Source organism: Hemiscyllium ocellatum, chromosome 39 (assembly GCF_020745735.1).
Source record: "Hemiscyllium ocellatum isolate sHemOce1 chromosome 39, sHemOce1.pat.X.cur, whole genome shotgun sequence".
Taxonomy (NCBI): Eukaryota; Metazoa; Chordata; class Chondrichthyes; order Orectolobiformes; family Hemiscylliidae; genus Hemiscyllium; species Hemiscyllium ocellatum.
In genome coordinates, this window is record NC_083439.1 from 22,515,997 (window position 1) to 22,531,600 (window position 15,604).

The following is a 15,604-nucleotide window of genomic DNA, read 5'->3' on the forward strand; positions in this document are numbered from 1 at the left end:
CCTTCTTTAAAGCTCTGAATTAGGTAAGATCTCACTACTAGATTGTTGAAAATATTTAAGACACGAGTTAGCACGAACCACTAGACAGTTTTCTTCAAAATTTATAGAATGAAACATTGCTATGTATTACTAATTAAGTTATTTTCCATTTTTTTTCCTGAACTGCCGGGCTTCATTTCATAAGACTCATTCAATCAATTTTCAAATTCTATCAACTAAGATCTTCACCAACTAACATGGTTTTCAAAAGTAAGCAAATTACTGACTTAAATGGTCACAACAATCAGCTGATCCACACAGTTTTGCCAAATTTCATTAAATTAACATGGATAAAAAGTCAGAACTAAAATTAATATTTTATCCCAAGACATTTAAGCTAGTCAGGTAAGAAGAAAACCTTCATCTCCCATTTTCATTTACATCTGTTTGATGTCTTTTATCACATGTGAAAGTTATCACCTACAATTAAGCATGAAAACAAAGAACAGATATCAAGCTACACAAATTAAAATATAAGCACACAAAGACAAGATGAATATTTGCCACTACTTGATATGCGTCAATTAAGCAAACGTGATCACAGGTTAAAACCTTATGCCTTAAGACTCAAAACTGTATTTTCTTTACATCTTCCATTGGAATTGGACACTACCTTTATGTATGTACTTGTGTGCACATATGCTGTCTTTCATATACTTCCCTTTCAAGTGAGCAGATGGCAAAATTACTCATTCACTCAAGAAAACCTAGTAATGATTCTTTATTGTTTCTGGTGAACTAGTTACACTTTGATTGAAGAAAGACATAATATTTTGCTAAAAACACCATAAATCTGTCAAGACTGAAAAGAGGAGAGGCAGCTCATCCCCCTTTACCTATTAATTTGCCAAAAGGGTGCAAAACACCAGGAAATTAACCACTTTTCAACTTTGAATAAAAGCCAAAACCAAGACTTTCTAATTTACCATGAAGTGAAATGCACTTAGTGGTGCTTCAACAACACAGCTCTACTGCACCAGTGACTTCCATTCTTGAAACCCCAAATGGAAGCACACATTTTAGTAAGTAGCAAATTAGACACCGTGTTGCATTTGCCAAAAGGAATATTTCTGATGCTGTCCAACTCATAAGGGACACAAGGAGAGATTACCCTGTTGAGAAAGTTGCCAGATTTCAGAATTCAAACAGAGCTCTGACCTACCACACCACTCAGTGCACTGACAAAAACACTGCCTGTCTTATATGAACACATCCACTTAAAGTTCTGCAGTTCTTGACTTCAGCACAAGCTTATACTAAAATGGCAATTATAACTGCTGTAAAGAAATAAAAAGACTTTGATTAATGCAGAAAAACAAGACAAATGCTAAACAAATGGTGCCCTCAAATTTTTCAAATGTTTTCATGTTGTTCTAAATGTTTTCTAATGTTTTCTTTTCCCAAATATTACAATAAGTCCTGCTTTACAAATCAACAGACTGTTCCTCACTACTTCATCCATTCCAGCCGAATGAGCCTCAGAATAAGCAATTCAATCACAAATGCTTAAAAAGATAACCTAAATTTTTTCTGTTGTCAACAATTGTTCAAACATTTCCAGTGGTTGCTTGATCAAGAGAAAAATACTTCTGCTTTCTAGTAGCACCACTGTACTAAATTTAGATCCCAAATGACAAAAGGCCACACACCACAAGATTCTCCCCCAAAAGCAATATATTTGCAAACTAATTTTGTTGGGTGAGCAGGCAAAACATCACATATCTACAGAAAAGATCGTGTCAATACCCAAGTAGGTCATTTCATTTCAAACAAAAGGATGTGATGTATTTTTGGCATTTCAACAGCACCTAGTCATGTCTGCACCAGCACAATGGACAACAAAAGATCAAAACTAACTATAGAGAACATATGTGCTCGCAAATGCTAGGGGACAAATGGTGTGGTGCCACACCAATCTCAAAAAGAAAATGTTCTGGGAAAAACAGCCACAGAAGTCTGTAGCATTTCAAATAGTGTAGTATGTTACTCACTTAGGTGAAGTACAGAAGAAGATGGACATATTCATTACGATCTATAGAAGGAGAACTTCCAGTTGCTTCACAACTGTTGGGCTCACCTAGGCTCAAGTATAAGATATTTGCAATACAGACTGGGTAATATTTTTAAGCATTGATACACAAACTGACAACTTGTGGCTAATTAGTCATAACAGAGGGTTGCACCAGAAGTTAGGAGGTTGAAGAGGTGGTGATTGATGTAAACCAAACAGAAAACAAAAAGACCTATGAAACTTCAAGAGTTAAAACAGCATGCCTTCACATGCCTTCATCATCTGGTCCTGTGGTGGACCTGAACCAGTTGTTGCCGCCAGGTCTATGACTCCAGGATCGGACTCTCATTGCTAACAACCTTGCACAAAACGTGAAGTAATTGAGTTTCTTTGGTACTTTTACCGACATTTTTCACGATAATTACTGGAAGGACAACATTGATAGATTCTCAGTGTAAGATTTTTAAGATATAAATATTTAAAAAGATTAAAAGTTCTAGCAATGGATGACTACATTTAAAAATTTTATACAGTTCTATATCAGTGCCATCAGTTTGCCAGCAGGGAAATCTAGAAATATCTCCAATCTGTAAATACCATTAGCTCCAATTATTTTTTATTAAAACAATTCTTGCTTTAAAAAGAACACATTTTTAAAAATCAAATATAAGCCTAGGAATACTGAAGGTAAATGATTTTCTATTATCCTTAGAAGGTAAATGGATTGAATTTAACCTGCAAGTGTGGTTAATTCACTTCAGTTTCTCATTTAATAAAGATAGATTCTAATAATTGACAAGATCATCAACGTTTAACAAATCGCCTCAAGCATACAAATAATTCACGACCATAAACAAAAACTCCAGTTGGCCCCATAAGTGTGGGATACTTTTCAAATGCAATTGATTATTGATGTTATGTTACATATTGCACAATGTGGGACATTTTGTAAACACAGAAAACACCTTTAAATCTTCCTTTGGGATCATCATTTAACCTCTCGAGGATGCTTGCCCACAAAATTGGAAAGGTACATGTTAGACCTCCTGCAACTGGATATCTCAAATTTTAGTATCAGTGACACATGCCACTGATGACACATGATCATCAGTGAGCAACAACAGATTTTTATTACAACTCATTCCAAATTGTTAGCTTTGTTAGCATTTTCTCTTATTATGTCAGACTGTTAATCTTGACAACAACTGTGGCAAATTGTTAAAAATACTCTTTTGGAGCATTAACTCTGCCAACTGAAAAGTAGTTGAAGCCATAGACACTTTGGGATATGGGAGTAGAGTTGGTCTACAATGAAAGGTGCACAGTTGAACATTATAAAAATGCAACACATCTTAGGTTAATCTAATGCTCAATTTGACATGGCCAACATGTAGTTTACAAATGCTCAGTACTCCTCTGGGTTACATACTTGGAGTCAATATATGTTACATGTGCATTACTACAGGTAGGGTAAGACTGCAGGCAGCTGGAAGCGCACAGCTGCTGCCTACTGAACTATACTACAGAAGCCAATCTGCAGTGCTAGTTAAACTTTATGCTAATTTAATGCAATAAGATGATTGAGATTCAAATATCATTAACAATTGTGCTGCATTAACAAATACTGCAATACCACAGTGACCCAGAGCACAGGTCACATATAAGACGGGTGGCAAGGACAAGCCAGGGAGCTATAGACCAGTGAGCTTGACTTCAGTGGTGGGCAAGTTGTTGGAGGGATTCCAGAGGGACAGGATGTACATGTATTTGAAAAGGCAAGGACTGATTCGGGATAGTCAGCATGGCTTTGTGCGTGGGAAATCATATCTCACAAAATGATTGAGATTTTTGAAGAAGTAACAAAGGAGATTGATGAGGGCAGAGTGGTAGATGTGATCTACATGGACTTCAGTAAGGCGTTCAACAAAGTACCCCATGGGAGACGGATTAGCAAGGTTAGATCTCATGGAATACAGGGAGAACTAGCCATTTAGATACAGAATTGGGTCAAAGGAAGAAGACAGAGGGTGGTGGCGGAGGGTTGTTTTTCAGACTGGAGGCCTGTGACCAGTTGAGTGCCACAAGGATCAGTGCTGGGTCCACTACTTTTTGTCAGTTATGCTCACATCTAAATCATTGATATAAGAGGTACAGTTACTAAGTCTGCAGATGACACCAAAATTGGAGGTGTGGTGGACAGCGAAGAAGGTTACCTCAGATGACAACAGGATCTTGACCAGATGGGCCAATGGGCTAAAAAGTGGCAGATGGAGTTTAATTCAGATAAATGCAAGGTGCTGCATTTTGGGAAAGCAAATCTTACCATTAAGTGTATAAGTCTTGCTAAGGTCCTGGGGAGTGTTGCTGAACAAAGAGACTTTGGAGTGCAGGTTCATAACTCCTTGAAAGTGGAGTCGCAGGTAGATAGGATAGTGAAGGCGGCATTTGGTATGCTTTCCTTCATTGGTCAGAGTATTGAGTACAGAAGCTGGGAGGTCATGTTGTGGCTGCACAGGACGTTGGTTCGGTCACTGTCGAAATATTCCATGCAATTCTGGTCTCTTGCCTATCGGAAATACGTTGGGAAATTTGAAAGGGTTCAGAAAAGATTTACAAGGATGTTTTCAGGGTTAGAGGATATGAGCTGCAGGGAGAGGCTGAACAGGCTGGGGCTCTTTTCCCTGGAGCGTCAGAATTTGAGGAGTGACCTTATAGAGGATAGAATAAATAGACAATGTCTTTTCCCTGGGGTTGGGAGTCCAGAACTAGAGGGCATAGGTTGAGGGCGAGAGGGGAAGATTCAAAAGAGACCCAAGGGGCAACGTTTTCACGCAGAGGATGGTGCGTGTATGGAATGAGCTGCCAGACTGGTACAATTACAACACTTAAAAGGCATCTGGATGGGTATATGAATAGACAGGGTGTAGAGGGATATGGGCCAAATGCTGGCAAAGGAACTAGATTAGTTTAGGATATCTGGTTGGCATGGACAATTTGAACCAAAGCATCTATTTCCATGTTGTACATCTCTATGACTCTAATAATCCTACATTTATTCATTGCCGATATGCTCCAAAAATATTTGGACAGTTGAACTTTAATTTAAGCCACCCATGAACAGCAACTACTCAACAGTCAACTTCACTATTTCTGAATTATTTCAACATTACTTTCATCATATAAATATGAAACATGGTACTAGGCCAAAACTGTCTGTCTGTACACAGAAGCAGAACATCAATCAAGGCAAACAAAATTTTGTGACCAAACATTTTTGAGTTTCTAATTGGCAGGATGAAAAGGAAGATTGTTCTAAAACCCTAAGAGCAGCAATTTTATCACCATCACTCTTGGCTTCTAAGTAACTCAGTGGAGAAGGACAGACAAGAGAATTATACTGCACAAGTTCTTTATTTAGAAACTTAAAAATGTAGAAACTCTATTGCAATTGGCACAAGTTGGGATTAAAATCAACTTGGAGAGTTATAAACCTGGTGACGAGGTGCCTGCTCCATGGAAAACAGAGTAAATAGCTATGGGCCTTTTTAAACATAGACAAAAGCAGCATAGGTGAGCAGAGCCAGGTTCACACAAACCGGAGTTTTAGTTTTCAGTTGTTGAAAGTTGGGGTTTCTGGAGTTTGAGCAGTTAAATACAGTTTTTTTTTGCTGCTGAAAAAAGGTCGAGTTCTCTTTTTGCTGCAAGATTCATTCTGTCAGCATTCCTTCTCCTGGTCTGGAGGAGAGTGCACGCGAGGGAAATCTGTTTTGCTGAATTTACCTTTGCCAAGGATGCTTTATGGAATACTGCCACACTGGAACAACTGAGTAGTAGTAATTAAATAGTAAATTATGTTTACAAGTATTTCAAAAGAGTTCAAATTATGCCTTTTTTTGTTTGTATTTTAACTTTACCGCAAGAATAATGTGTGTTTGGCTTCAACTCGAGAGGTTTTACCAATCAAATTACATCCCTATGCAGCACCTTACACAACTTTAATTAAGACAAAAGTTAGGGTCTCGGTTATTTCCTTCCTATGTTTTGATGGCGTTTGGTCTTGTCCAGAACACTGGACAACAACAGCAAGTCCCGATCATAGACTATTTCAATTTCCCATTGCCAAGCATATCGCTGCGGAAGCAACTGGACCCTTTTAAATGGATGACTTGGAAATATACTGCTGTTCCTTCACTGTCACTGGGTCAAAACACTGAAATTCCCTCCCCGGGTCTACCTGCATCCCAGTATTCAAGAAGGTGAAGTCAGAAAGTTGAGTGGCTCAGAGGGGAACTTGGGTGCTCCCATGCATACAATGCTGCTTGGTGTCAATGATGGAAGGAGTGAATGTTTGTGCATGTGGGGCCAAGTGCGTTGTTTTGTCCTGGATGGTGTCACACTTCTTGGATGTTTATGGATTAGCATTCATCCAACTAAGTAGGAATTATTCTGTCATGCTGTTATGCCTTACACACAGAGGGCAGATTAGATTACTTACAGTGTGGAGACAGGCCCTTCGGCCCAACAAGTCCATACCGACCCGCTGAAGCGCGACCCTCCCTACCCCAACATTTACCCCTTACCTAACACCACAGGCAATTTTAGCATGGCCAATTCACCTGACCGGCACATCTTTGGACTGTGGGAGGAAACCGGAGCACCCAGAGGAAACCCACGCACACACAGGGAGAACGTGCAAACTCCACACAGTCAGTCGCCTGAGGCGGGAATTGAACCCGGGTCTCTGGCGCTGTGAGGCAGCAGTGCTAACCACTGTGCCACCATGCCGCCCCGTGCAGACTACCGCAGTATTCCTAGTGTTTGACCTGCTTTTGTAGTTTGTCTATGAAAACCTGGAATGAAGCTTGAATTAAGAACATTTAGTGTCAGGAGATAAAACTAGCAACAGATTCAAAGTTTACCTTTACCTAAAAACAAATCCACAAAATGGAGAAAAAGTGAGAACTGCAGATGCTGGAGATCAGCATCAAAAATTGTGGTGCTGGAAAAGCACAGCAGGTCACGCGGCATCCTGAAGGGCTTACGCCAGAAACATTGATTCTCTTGCTCCTCAGATGCTACCTGAACTGCTGTGTTTTTCCAGCACCACACTTTTCAAATCCACAATATGGACAGTTGATGAATGACGAATTGTTCAAATGCATATCAAGCAGAATAGCCATGTGGAATTATCATTTAGGAGAGATAGATGTCATAGCAATAAATTCTAGAAGCTCTGTCTCACTCATTTTAGGAGTAACTTTTCCTATGGTTCCTTCTGTTATGATTCAGCTTCTTTATGTAACCAGACAGTAATTAATTAACAACTGCCAAAAGCCATCAGGACAAAAAAGGACAAACCATAGACTCATGGGTAACATCTACAATTACCACTACTCAGGAACTGATACAAATTAATTAAGTCAATGGACCAAACTAAATCTTCAGATTATAGATACTTATAGAACATACTGCTTTAAATAAGACTCAGCAACAACGTAACATTAAAATAAAGTCCACCATCACATGAATCTAGGTCCAAACACTGATTGGGAAGTCACAGTCGACATGAATCACCACTTATCACAGAGAACTAATACCATCAGCCAAATGACCATGGGAGTAATAGCTCAATACAGCTTATGTTTGCCATGTCTCCAAGGACATGACTTTTGACCATTTGCTTGTCCTCAAGCCAAGGCCAATTTTAATTACTTGGTCCCATCTCTGCAACCTGTTCTCCAAAGTTTTTTTTTAAACAAAGTACCTTGCACTTGTAACAATCTTAAGTTCTCAAGTTTAAGCCTAACAAAGCTATTCAACATCTAATCTCCATCAAATCACAGCTATAGGTACTGTACAGAGAAACAACTTACATTACTTCTACAAACCTAAAACCTTAATCTTCACAAAATGTTGAAATTTCAACTATCGAAGGCATAATTGCTTATGTTGATAATCACTCCAGAACAACGGAAACTAAACAAACTCATGAGTCATGACTTAGCTCCAATACAGTGGATGAAGAACAGTAGAGGTCCTTTGCAGGTCTGAGTGTTGTCCTGAGCTGGGGTAGGTCTAATTGCAGGGAATGTAGGTACTGGCGCATGACTGCAAGTGTGGAGCGAAGGATCTGGAGGGAGGTCTGTTGCTGGAGGCTTCGGATTTGTTGTAGATACTGGTTGTCTTGGTTGGGTCCAAATTTTGTTGGTCTGAATGTAGTCCAGAGTCCGTGCGGGATTAGTCAGTTCCATAGACTAATCTGCTGAGGAATGAGACGTGGCTGTGGTAGTGAGTCTGTTTGGGAACGTGGCTGAAGAGCTTCTGGGCAGAGGTGTGCAGTGAGAGAGGGACCTCACTGAAATCCTTGTAGAGGGAGGAAGAGAGCTTCTTCAAGGAAGGCATCACAGTAGGTTAAAATCTTCTAGGAGAAAGTGAGGACTGCAGATGCTGGAGATCAGAGCTGAAAATGTGTTGCTGGAAAAGCGCAGGTCAGGCAGCATCCAAGGAGGAGAGTCGACATTTCGGGCATGAGCCCTTCTTCAGGAAGGGCTCATGCCCGAAACATCGACTCTCCTGCTCCTTGGATGCTGCCTGACCTGCTGCACTTTTCCAGCAACACATTTTCAGCTCTGATCTCCAGCATCTGCAGTCCTCACTTTCGCTTAGCTCCAACACAGCAAGGCACTCATCAGCAATTTGCCAATGTACAAATTGCCAGTGTTCTTGCTAGATACTAAAGGTGGTTTAACAATTTGCGTTGTTTTTGCTATGGAAATGAAAAATTTCCATAATACTACGCAAGTGAATACACACCAAGCAGAGATTAGTCAGGTGACTAAAAGCATAAATTGAAATGATGTATTTGTATAAAGACACTTTAATAGTGGATAGGAGAAGCTTAGGAGAACGTGTAAAAATGAATATGCATTACCAATGCAGCAAGATTACTGAGAGGTTGAAAATCAAACAAACAGTCTTGAAGCAGTGTCGAGGATGCTTTGTTTCTGCCTGAATGGTATACCCAATTTGGATAAGATTCCTTTGCACAAGAAAATTGAATATTTCATTTCACAGCATGCCTCAAAAGGGCCATTTTCAGTACAAAGAATGGAAATATGGACAAAATGGAAACAGTATCTCTTTCCCAGACGTGAGCACACTGGATACTCGGGCACATCCTCATAGATTATAGCTGTTTAGATTCCCATGGGATTATAAAAAGGCAATGTACATTTTACAGGAGATTTTAACAACTGGCAAAATTCAGAGCAAGTTACTCTTGGGTACGCTTCATGCCACTATGAAAAAGTACACTACATTCCTTACACTTTACTCAACAAATCAGTACTTAATCAGTCAAATCTTACCATGAAAATCATACCTGTCAAGACAATTAGAATCTTTGAGGTGGTAACAAACAATAGATATGGGGAACCAGCTGATGTAACATATTTGGATTTCCAAAAGGTGTTCAGTATAGTTTATTAAGTAGCCTTATGTATGGCACTAAGAGGCCATGATGTTGGGGTAGTCTATTAGCATGGGGAGAGCACAGAAAGTTGGGGGGGAAAAAAAGCTTTTTCAGGATGGCATCCTGTAACTACAGAGGTGTCACAGGGGTCAGTGTCGTAACCCCTAGTAGTAGCGAGACAGACAGGTTTTTAAATTAGTATGGCAATCATAGCAGAGTACATACAATGGATCAAATGGCTGGCTTCTGCTCCTACTTAGAATCATCAAAAATAGGAGAAAAAGAGTAGGTCATTTGGCCCTTCAAGCCTGCTCTGCCATTCAATAGGATCATGGCTGATCATCAACTTAGCACTGTCCTCCTACATTTTCACCACTCCTTTGAATACTTTAGCTGTAACTATATCAAACTCCTCCTTGAAAACATGTAATGCTTTAGCATCAACTGCTTTCTGTGGAAGAGAATTCCACAAGCTTACCATGCTCTTGGTGAAGAAAGATTTCATCTCAGTCCGAAATGATCTACCACGTATCCTGAGACTGTTAACTCTGGTTTGAACTCAAGTCCAAGGAACATCCTTCTTGTATTTACTATGTCTCACCCTATCAGAATTCTATGGGTTTGTATACGATCCCTCATGTTTCTAAACTCAGGTGAATATAGTCGTAACTGAACCAGCTGTGCTTCATATGTCAATCCTACCGCCTCAGTAATCAGTCTGGTAAGCTTCTGCTACATTCCATCCATAGCCAGAATATGCTTCTTCAGATAAAAGGTGGTCAAAACTACACACAACTTTTGAGGAGTGGTTTCACCAATGACCAGTAAAACTGCAGAAATACCTTATGGTAACTGCATTTATCATCTAGAAAACAAGTGCTTTGAAGGATAACTTCTTTAGTTAGGACAGGTTCACAGCAATCTTCAATGGTCACAGTCAAAATACTAGAAGTTTTTTGTGCAGCTATTTGTACACTGGCTTCCAGATCAGAGCATCTAAATTTGTCAGGTGCTGAAGTAAAGAGGATGAATTTGTATTGTGGTTAAGTTACTGGGTGTTGAGCTAAAACACCAAAGACTGACAATCAAATCCAACCATACTAACTTTTAATTTTAACTTAATTTGAAAAGTTTAGAAAGAAACAAAATTCAATGTTATCAATGCTGCTCAATAATTTCTTCTTAACAAGTCAAATTCAAAATAGTTGTTTGACTTTTGGTAACATTACATTGAGACTTCAGTTTCCTGCAAATCATGTCAAACAATTTACCAAAGACTATTAACCATTTTCACATAAATAATGCTCATTTCCCCACATCCCTAGTTGACTTCCGTGCTTGCAATTTTTTTTAAAGTTCCATGCTTACTTGAACCTGTTTACAACAGCGATATTCTCTTTAACAACTGGCACATATTTTAAAACAGTAACTTTCTCTCTCCACAGATGTTCCTGACCTGTTGGGTATTTCCAGCATTTGCTGTTTATATTTCATTTAATTTGTTGAACGGTCACAAACTGAAGGCTCAATACAAGCAGTAATACAATAAAAATATTAAGGATTTACATCAAGAGTGCCATCAATAATCTCAGGATGTCCAAAGTTTATTCAGAGAGATGGCATCACCACTTTTGTGACACCTAACAAAAAAAGTCATGCACAAATGGTTCTGAAAATGATGCTCATCTGCCCAATAGCAACACAAACATAGGAAGTAGGCCTGCCAGTGGCCAGTAACCTATTGATTCAAAGTGCCTGAAGAGAGGAGCAATCAAAAGCAATTGAAAATTGTCAGTGGTTTTTTCCTCTCTCCTCGTCACTAAGAAACAGAGAGGAATTGAAGAGTCAGAAGATTTTTAAAAAGTAGTTATTTTGAGGTATTCTAGTCCATTTCACAAAACAAATACAATGGTTTCCACTGTGTCAAAACTTAGGGGCACTACTCTAGGATTGCTGAGAAGCAATTCTGCATTATATATTTAACTTCAGTGACTGGGGCAAAGGTAGGCAAAAGGAGCAGTCTAAGTTACCACAATACTATTATTCATAACTGGGAATATCACATTATGTGGTAAATGAAATCATCAAATATCGCTAATGAATATCATGGTCCTTTAAAAATAGAAAGCAAGTTGGTTGGCTCAATCCCTTGATGTCAACAGCTGAAATACAAACTCCTGCCTTAAGTATATGTAAACATGATACATGAAACTCATGTCAACACATTCAGTACACAACAATAAGGTATTCTGTTCTCCCTCTTTTTCAATCTTCAGAGATACAAACCCACCAAAACCTAAACCCAATGCTTTAAAAAAAATGCCAGATTTCTAGCCAGCCCACTGTCCCTTCTTTCATGTTTTTCAAAATGAAGAAATGCGCGAAATTCAACTTGCTGTACTCAGCTTTCCAAGTAGCCGTAATTCAACATCAGGATAGTTCACAGAATTGGCAGCTTCCATTTTGCATATATTTTACAAGTTAAATTTTATCACAAACACATACAAATCTTAATTACAAGAATACAGGTACTGATATTTCTCTTACATTTGTGTCGTGCAAAATGCCCATTTCATGTGCAATTCAAGCAGATATGAATCACAAGTTATCCATTTCTATTCTTACATTTTAAATACATTACTTTTCTTGCAGATATTTAGGATGGCCATGTAATCTAATTTCTGCCACTCTGAACAAGAAAAACCCAATTTATCATCTTCACAACAGGAAATTAGGATTTTCAGTGTTTATCAATAAACTACGCATTTTTTTCATTTGCATTCAACACACATCAGGCACTGTATTTACATAATGATTTGTTTCTTTAAACCGGTTCTGTTTTCTCCTGTATCATTGTCTACTAATATTTTGGCAAAATCCTGAGACAATCAGCTAATCTTCAGTTTTTAAAACATCACATGGTAACACAAATGCCCACATCCTAAGTTTAAGGATCACATTATACACCAAACATTTTCCAGCACAAAACACTTGTTTTTCACAACAATTTTAACAAAATCACAAAACATCAAACGAACCAGACGACTGTAACTACTGCTAATACTCACACATGCACTATTTGCATTTTAATACTGGGCAATATGAGAGGTCTACAAAAAAAAACCAAACACACGGACTGAAATCACATTCAGTTAACCAGCAGAGGCAATTTTATACCTGATACATTGTTCAATGTACACAATCAATTTAAAATTTTCAAACAAGTAAAATCTGACAAGCTAACATTTGTAAAGTTTAGTTCAGTGTCTCCGTCTCTCAAACGTAAACCCCATGGTTCCTTTGAGGAGCAGACCTCAATTTTGTGGAGCCTCTGAAAATATGTACAGCTCTTCACAAGAGACCGTCTAAATCATCTGATAATTTTGAATTGTGACCAACAGCTTTGGATGGGAAGCATTTGAAAGTCAAATGCTGTACATGTAATTCAGTATAGCTTACAAAATGTTACCAAATGTACAGAACACTAAATATCTTAACTTTATACACCGAACACTTCTCAAATCAGTAGTCATACACACATCATTTTGTTGAAATGTGCAACCACATGTATAATGAGAATCAGAACAAGTTGAAGCAGCACAACACGAAGATACAAGTTCATGCTGTAAATTGGCTGAATTCCAATTCGGACCACCTTCAATAGAAGAGGTGGCAAACAGATGGTAATTTTCTCCTATCCCAAAGGCAGAAAGGGCATTCAATACTGCGCAGGCCTTAGCAACCCCTTACAGCTGGCATAAAGGTTTTGCTCAGTCATAAAATGCACATTTACCTTGCAACTTCAAAGTGCCAGACCAAAAATGCAATGTAGGACAGAGGACTGGAAAAATTCTCAAGTATCTCAATAACTCCATGAAAAGAATACATGTAAAAGAACAAGTGTACTTGCTCAGATTAGCTATTTGAAAAGCAAACTTATTCACCCAAAACATAATGGGCACAGTAGTTACACAAACTTGTAAAATGCACATGTTGAAAAGAATTTTAAAAAAGCTGAAGTAAATCACTGTGGTGTATTAATTTGGTCAGATCAAGAATTATGGAGAAATTAGAAAGAAAAATAATTGATACTGATTGGCAAAACATAGGATATTTGCAACAAATAAAGTGCAAAAACTTGAGCGTACTGCCTTGCAAACAATACTGTGCTATTACTTTGATTAATGTTGCAATTTCTCCATTTATTAAGCAACCTGATTATTTAGTGGATTTTATTGGAGAAAATATGCCAGTTCAACTGAAAATATTGGAATAAATTCTAAAAATAGAAAGAAAATATGTTAGATAACAAACAGCAAGTTGATGCAAAATGGTATTGTTACAAGTAAACATCTGAAAACTGATTTTTTAAACATTGTTAATCACACTCCAGTATGTTCCCTCCTTGGTGCAATGAAGGACAGGGCTAACAAATGGAAAGGCTGTCAGAAAAATTTATATTGCACTTCAATTTAAGATGGGATAAAATATAGGTTATTGATTTATTTTAAATGCATGTCCTCTTCTGCCATGAAAGATACTTAACAGTTTGATGGAATGTATATCAAAGTACAACTAGACACAGGCAGTAAACACTGGTCAGCCAGCATTGGCCATACCCCACAAATGAATACTTTTAAAAAATCATGAACAAGGGCTTGTAAGCAAAGTCTGGCTTGAGGCAAGGAATCAAAACATTTGCCAAACAAGTTCATGAAAGTCTACAATAAGTTGAATCTTTTAAAAAAAGTGTTCAACTGGAATGTGGTTAACTCAGAAAACCACCATAATACCTGGTCCAAATGTTTTTTAAAAAGTAACATTCCATCCAAATGCAAAACATTAACATAATGAACTAGATTATAAATATACTGCACAAATGTTTGTGTCAATAAACTTCAATGAGTTTAAGCAATATGCTTATTTCATTAAATCATTACCAACAAATATTACATAGCATAAAAATGCTCACTGCTGACTGTAGGCACATTGATGTTAATGTATTGCACGTGTGGACAATAAAGAAAGATTTTCATTTCTTGCAGAAAAGTTGATGTCTCATGCTTGAAACCAAAATCCAAATACACAATTTAAAGCATTTGAGACAGACTGACATTGATAGATTTGTAAATGTCACAGAAGGATAGGGGATAAGTATGGGGTAAAAGCACTAATGGAAGGATAATCAGCCATACTAAACAGTTGTTCACGATCGACAATCTGACTGGCCTATGCCTGCTCTTATGTTCCAAGGATGCAGATTAGGGGAACAGTACTAGCAATAAATGATTTGGATGCGAGCATAAGAGGTACAGTTAGTAAGTTTGCAGATGACACCAAAATTGGAGGTTTCATGGACAGCGAAGAGGGTTACCTCAGATTACAACAAGATCTGGACCAGATGGGCCAATGGGCTGAGAAGTGGCTGATGGAGTTTAATTGAGATAAATGCGAGGTTCTGCATTTTGGGAAAGGAAATCTGAGCAGGACTTATACACTTAAATGGTAAATCCTAGGGAGTGTTGCTGAACAAAGAGACCTTGTAGTGCAGGTTCGGAGCTCCTTGAAAATGGAATCGCAGGTAGATAGGTTAGTGAAGGCGGCATTTGGGATGCTTTCCTTTATTGGTCAGAGTATGAGTACAGGAGTTGGGAGGTCATGTTGCGGCTGTACAGGACATTGATTAGGCCATTGTTGGAATACTGCGTGCAATTCTGGTCTCCTTCCTATCGGAAAGATGTTGTGAAACTTGAAAGGGTTCAGAAAAGATTTACAAAGATGTTGCCAGGGTTGGAGGATGTGAGCTACAGGGAGAGGCTGAACAGGCTGGGGCTGTTTTCCCTGGAGCGTCAGGGGTTGAGGAGTGACCTTATAGAGGTTTACAAAATTACGAGGAGCATGGATAGGGTAAATAGACAAAAGTCTTTTCCATGGGGTTGGGGAGTCCAGAACGAGAGGGCATAGGTTTAAGGTGAGAGGGGAAAGATATAAAAGAGACCTGAGGGGTAACTTTTTCACGCAGAGGGTGGTACGTGTATGGAATGAGCTGCCAGAGGAAGTGGTGGAGGCTGGTACAATTGCAA

The 15,604-nt window shown here is 38.5% G+C and overlaps 1 protein-coding gene across 3 annotated transcripts in view; it reads right to left on the minus strand.

Moving 5' to 3' along the window:
- Window positions 1-15,604, minus strand: part of tcf12 (transcription factor 12) — a 332,010-nt gene that overhangs the window by 263,727 nt on the left and 52,679 nt on the right. The window lies entirely within an intron of this gene.